This window comes from Oreochromis aureus, linkage group 10 (genome assembly GCF_013358895.1).
Source record: "Oreochromis aureus strain Israel breed Guangdong linkage group 10, ZZ_aureus, whole genome shotgun sequence".
In the NCBI taxonomy this organism is placed as follows: domain Eukaryota; kingdom Metazoa; phylum Chordata; class Actinopteri; order Cichliformes; family Cichlidae; genus Oreochromis; species Oreochromis aureus.
The window spans coordinates 2,269,529-2,275,875 of NC_052951.1; positions in this window are offsets into that span (position 1 = coordinate 2,269,529).

Genomic DNA, 6,347 nt, shown 5'->3' on the forward strand with positions numbered 1-6,347 from the left:
AACTTTGTGATGTTCACGGTGCAGGACGTCAGTCATCCCTCGCCTACACAAAGATATGAAATACTGGAAGTGAGAATTTGTTTTTCTCTCACCGAGAGGAAAAAAATGCATGACTGGAAAGCTTCCTTAAAAGGATTGCATTATAAACACAGCGATTTCCCTCAGCAAGAAAAATCTTATACCGAGCCAGAATTGCATAATAAGGCAAACAGACTGCAGGCTACATATTTACACTAACAGGGATCATAAAACCAGCCCTCCTGAGTCATTTGTGCTCAGGGCAAAGTGCTCTCAAGGAAAGAGATTTATTTGGCTTCATTATGTTTGCATGGTGAGGCTGGTGCAGCCATCATTTCTATTAGACACTTTTCTGGCCCATTAAACCTCATTACATATTGATCCTGTTCCTCTGGATGATAACGTGCCATTTATTTCCATCGGTTCCACTTCTCCCTCTTTATACTTTCATTGTTCATTAAGTGTCACTGAGTGTCAGAGGAGATGTATGTGGTGGGTTTTAGATTGCAGCACTTCTCCTGTCAAGACAACAGCAGCAAACGAAATCTGGATGATTGTCTGACAAACATCTTTGGAATATTTACAGCCGACGCTGAATCTCATTACGCCGTCACCTGATAACATTTTATATTCAAAAGGTAGAACATCAACGGTGTGGTATAGATGATGTCTGCGTGAGACTGTTTTAAAAATCTATAAAAGGACCATATAAGTCAACTTGGTATCGTTCCTTCGTTCCGTCTGCTGTAGCAGCGCCTCTCTCCTCTCCTCGAGAATCAATCTGTCACGCGATTGATTCCTCAATGAGGCAGTGTATGACATACTTTTAGGACTGTTTGTGTAATACTCATAGGAAGGCCACTCTGCATGTTTCTGCACATATGCTTTACAGCCAGCATCTGCTGCATCATTTCCCTTACCCTAATTGCATCTAAGTTCTGTTTATGCAGTTTCCGCACTCTGCTTTACCCTCAGTGAGTCGCTCTGCACGTTGTCATATTCTGCTTACTTTGGAATGTAGATGACTCCAAACCATGATGGCACAAAACTACCAGTAAAATTTACATAACATGCCGTTTTCTTTATTACGCTGCTATCTGCAGCCCACGCTGAACGTTGCTATTGCATCTTTTTTTCTGCACTTCTGCTGCTGCAACAATGCAATTGCCCTGCAGGCATCATTAAAGTTTCATCTCATCCCTGCATACATTAGCCGGTTTTACCACCTCCCTTTTTACATCACACCAGACTGTCTCTGATGAAGAGAACCTGCCATTTAAGAGTATAACATCCAAGTCATCCGTATTTGTATTTGTTATTTTCTTGCCAATTAACGATAAAAAAGCCTGAGCTCTGTCTTATTTATATTAACACAGTAGTTTCTGTCAAGGCTGTAAACTCACCTCTGCGACGTGATCAGCTGGGACACGGGCACGGCCCCACAGTGGTCATTCTTGCTGCCACAGCGGTGAGGTCTCTGTCTGAGGCCACCTGGCTTCCCTCGGGGACGTAATTTATGATGCTAATGAAATGTGAGTATGCATAGACCATCTGAAAGCAAGTGATGAATCTCTTGCACAGACCTCGTCATCCATCACCGAGGTCCCCCCCCGCCTGTGGAAGCCTACAGGAAGCCCGAGCCTGTTCTTCTCTGATTAATGTTTAGACTGATGCACCTCCAAGATTATCTGTTTTGATCGTGTCATCTCTTTGTTTTGGCTGCTGCAGGCTTTCTCAGATTAGATCATAGACTCGGGGCTCTGTTTTAATATAAAGTCATAGTGAGAAATATTTGACTTTGCCTACAGTGGAATTAAATCATCAAGCAGAATAACGCATCTGCAAGGCTGCTCTGCAAACCAGATTTCCACTGCTGCCATTCCCTCACTTAACCTTGCCTATTTTCCACAGAGAAAGTTTAGCTGCATGCCAATTGTGCCAAATAAGTTCTATTGTTTAAATGCAGATTGGATCCATTTATTTTTACTCAGAGACAGAACATTTGAAGGGACAGTGGGGATTTTTGCAATTACATTTATCTGTGAATGTCCGTCTCTTTGTACGAGGAAAAGTAATTTTGGTCAGCAGAGATTTGCAACCACTGCCACAGCTGCTGAATTTTAACAGTCTTTAAGGCATGTTTATTAAAGCCCAGTATCAGTGGGAAAGTTTTACCCTCTGGAATGGCTGCTTCAATAAAAGGTGTTTTCAAATAAATGCAAATATATACCCCTCCCTCTCGCTGCCTGTCCTTGTCTATCAGTCTGTGGACAAATTAAATTTTTCATGCGAGGAAGGATTTAAGCAGATTCCAGATAGCTGGGTTTATGCCTTCCACCCCAGCCACGCATCATTATTTTGACAAGCTGCAACTCAGCATTGTTTTATTATTATTGTTATCATCATTATCTTCATCATAATTGTCATAATTATAATGCTATCGCTCTTTTCTGGGGCAAAAAGTGACGTGTGCAGATTGGTTGTGTTTAAGCAGACTGTTTGTACGGCTTCACATAATATGAGCAGTATTATTATTATTTAACAAACAAAAACTAGGATAATATGAGGGACATACGGTCACACCAAAAACACAAACCTGTGAAAAACTAGGTAAACCCCAGCTTGAGCAGCAATGAGGTGGAAGTGTTGCATCCATATGACTTTATCAGTCTGCCACAATCACTGTGGAAGAATTCTGGCCCACTCGTCTTTACAGCATTGCTTCAGCTCATTGAGGTTTGCAGCTATTCAGTTACCCACAGCTCCCACAGCTCCCACAGCATTTACGTTAGGGATCTGTGTCCTGTTGTATTTCCCTATCTGAGCCAAGCTTTAGCTATTGGACAGATAGAATAGAATACTTTAGTATACAGAGGAGTTCATGGGTGACTCAGTGACTGCAAGGCGCCCAAGACCTTGTTTCAAAACAAGCCCAAATCACCAGCCCAGCACCTCCGTGCTCGACAGCTGGCACCAGGCGCTTGTGCCGATACGCTGCAGTTTCCTCCAAACATGGTGGTGTGCACGACGACCAAACATTTCCACTTTGGTCTCATCTGTCCACAGGATATTGTTCCAGAAGTGTTGTTTCTTATTCAGATTCCAGTATTTAATGGTTCCAGTGACCTTTTAGTGAGAACAGGCTTTTGCCTGAGGCCTGCAGAGTTTGAGAGGTAGCTCTTCAGTTTGTTGCAGTTTCTCTGAACATTGTGTGCTCTGACCTTGGGGTGAATGCGCTACGACATCCACTCCTGGGACAACTGTGACATTGTGTTAACACACACTTGAATGCATTTGCTCTAATGGAGGTGTGCTTGCTGATTATCAATTGATCCAGTTTTAATCAAGGTAACTGACTGCTTTGTACTCTTAATTCCTATGAAAGCAGTAAGAGTGTACTTGGGTTTTTACAGGAGAGTCATGTGAAACTCTATTTATCACATGACTTTTCTAACAAAGCCTACAGATCCTTGAGTCTGTAAAGACACTGAATGAATCAATCTGAGTGAACTTTAACCACTGTGACTGCGCTGTAACCGATGCTTTGAGTGGCTTGCTGAGGCATAGAAACATGTTTCTGCATTTGCTGGTTATGTTTTCTTCTTTTTTTTCAGTGATTTACTGAATGCCTCTCACATTAAAGTCAAGCAGATCTGAGAGCCGCACTATGAGATTAATGGGACACTTACGTTGCTCCTGCTCCACAGAAGGTTATGCATTCAGGTTCTAACTGTCATGTTAGAAATAAATGCCAGCATTGAGAGTGCACTGAGTGGTAAAATAAAAATATTAACTCATGAATCCACAAGATTAATAGTATTCTGCAGCACTGCTCTCTTGCATTTATTTTTTTGAAGCATCTGTTTTCTGTTTTGCTGTGATATTTTTCTTTTAATGTCCTTGATATCTTTCCATAACCTGTTCCTCCTGGCTGAGTAGGCGGCACTTGGTCTATTTTGTGCAGAAGAGGTGAATTTGGTATATCGAATGATGCGTCAAATTCCATCTTTTATGAGTGCACCCAGAGCCTGAAGCAGAAAGCCTGGGTTAAAAAGAAAGTAAGTGATGCCCATTACCTGTGAAAGGGGTTTGAGGTTGTCTCGAGCCAGCTATCGCAAAGGAATTCCAGCTATTTTGAACTTGCTTCACAAGCACACCCATCCATCAGGATTATGTTCATGACAAGATTGCTCGCAGCAGGGCGCTACATCCGAAGTGCAAATTCAGTGAAAATTGATGCAGCGTTACTAAGTTCAGGTGTTCACAATGTTACAAACTCAGCCGAGGATGTGGAATCGCAAACGCACAACGAGAGAAACCAAACTGTCACGTTAACCTGTCGACAGTGAGCACAAACCCTGTGTGTGCCCTTTCCACACTATAAGTGGTGTTAATAAAGTGTGTGTGCATACCTCACACACTCTTCATGCATAGTTTTTCTTTTAGAGTGAGTCAAGTGAGCTAGCATTTCTAATTATCGTTATTTATTTTGTATTTACTAAAACACTGGCCTTTATTAACAATGCACAATTAACCAGTTACAAAATCCAGTTCAAAATGTTTTTTTTCTTGCTGTTGTTGGTAATTGTAGTGCTCAAAAGGACAGGAGCCTGAAGTAAAGGTGGTAAGATTTTCTTTTAGTGTGATCGGGTTGGCAAGGATCAGGACTGAGCCTATCAGAGGGACAGCTCAAGTTTGAGGGAAGACAAAGTGTGTGATAGTGGTTATCAGGTCTTTAAGTGATGACATGATGAATCCTGCTTCCGGGCCCAAGCTACCCTGCGTTTAATAATGCTGTTGTGTTTTTAACTTGTTTTAATGCTTTGTATCTTGTTCTATTTAATCTCAACAAGCTCCTAAATACAGTCAGTGATCACTGTCGGCCTCTCTCGGTTTTTATCACCACTGTTCATTTTAAAGCTCAGTTTTTAAACCCTTACGATGTAACTACAGTCCAGCCCATGCAGCAGTATATTAATGACTAACCTGGTATTGTGGATGGATTATCTCAGTTGTTCTCCTGACTGAAGTTTGGTCCGTTTACAGCATCCTGCCATGCGATTGCATTTGTCCCTAACCATCGGGAACCCTCACGTTAACTTTTATCGAGTGGAAAAAAGTTAGCATTCATCCTCCAGCTTCACTGTGTGTATGCTATGCTAACATAGCTGTTAGCTAGCGATCACATAGCACATCATTATATAGCAGCTAGCCCAACTTCAGTAACCCTACAAACGTCACTGCTGTTTAGTTTCCTTTCTTCATTTATGTTGGAAGTGATAGCAGAGCTGTACGTTTGAATGTTTCAGAAATCTCTCAGTCAGAACATGCTATATCATGTTTAGGTGGAAGCTAGCGAGCTAACTTCCTGCTAACTGCTAACTCTGTTAAATGTAATAAATTCTGTTTTCATGGATGTTAAACTTCATTGTTACACCTGGTAAAGCAGCAACACTGATCATTTTATTAAAGATGAAAGAATTTAGACAGTTTTTAACTCTCAGTGATGCCGCAGTGTTCGTTTGACTTTGACCTGAGGGGAAGTTTGGGTCCAGACACGGCTGATGACGTCAGACTTAAAGAGCAGATAGCAGACAAACAATGTTGAATATGGAGGAGGACACACTGAGGCTTGGTTTGACAGAAGAGGATGTTATAGAGAGGGTGAAATGGAGCCAGTTAAATGTAGCATAACAACAATAAGAAGAAAAGTTGTTATAGTGATGTAAATTCAGTTATAAGGAACTGCAGCGCCGGCTGCTCCCCTTCTGTGAATACTGCTTTACCTTTCACTTTTAGAGTCGGAAAACTTCATTGTCTCTTAACTGCCATCTCTAATAACTTGTGATGGACGCAGCTGTTTTATACGCAAATGAATCTACATATGTGGTGGACAACATATCTAAAACGTATCTGTCTCTGGGCCCTTTTATAAAAAAACACATCGCAAGCTGCGATTTACACATGAGGGCCATGTGTCCGCAGGGGTTTATGAAACTGATTAACAAACAATACTTTTGTCCATTTCTGTTTTTGTTTTAGTCATAAATTTCGGGTGTAGTTTGACCCCCAAAAAGAGCACTTACCCACCGCTTTCTGGAATACCAGCAAGCAGACACCGATCTCTGGACAACTGTGCAAAAGCAAAGTACTGGTGCGTCTGCACGGCGTGACACACCACTAGCTTTACAAAACAAATGAGGGAGTAGGAGGTTTACGCTGTGCTGTGTTCCTGCACACGTTTCCACGCAGTTCTGACATGACAGTCTACAGCACATGACAGCAAGTTTGGATTAGAACAGTGATGTGTTTGTTTTAATGCTGAGAAG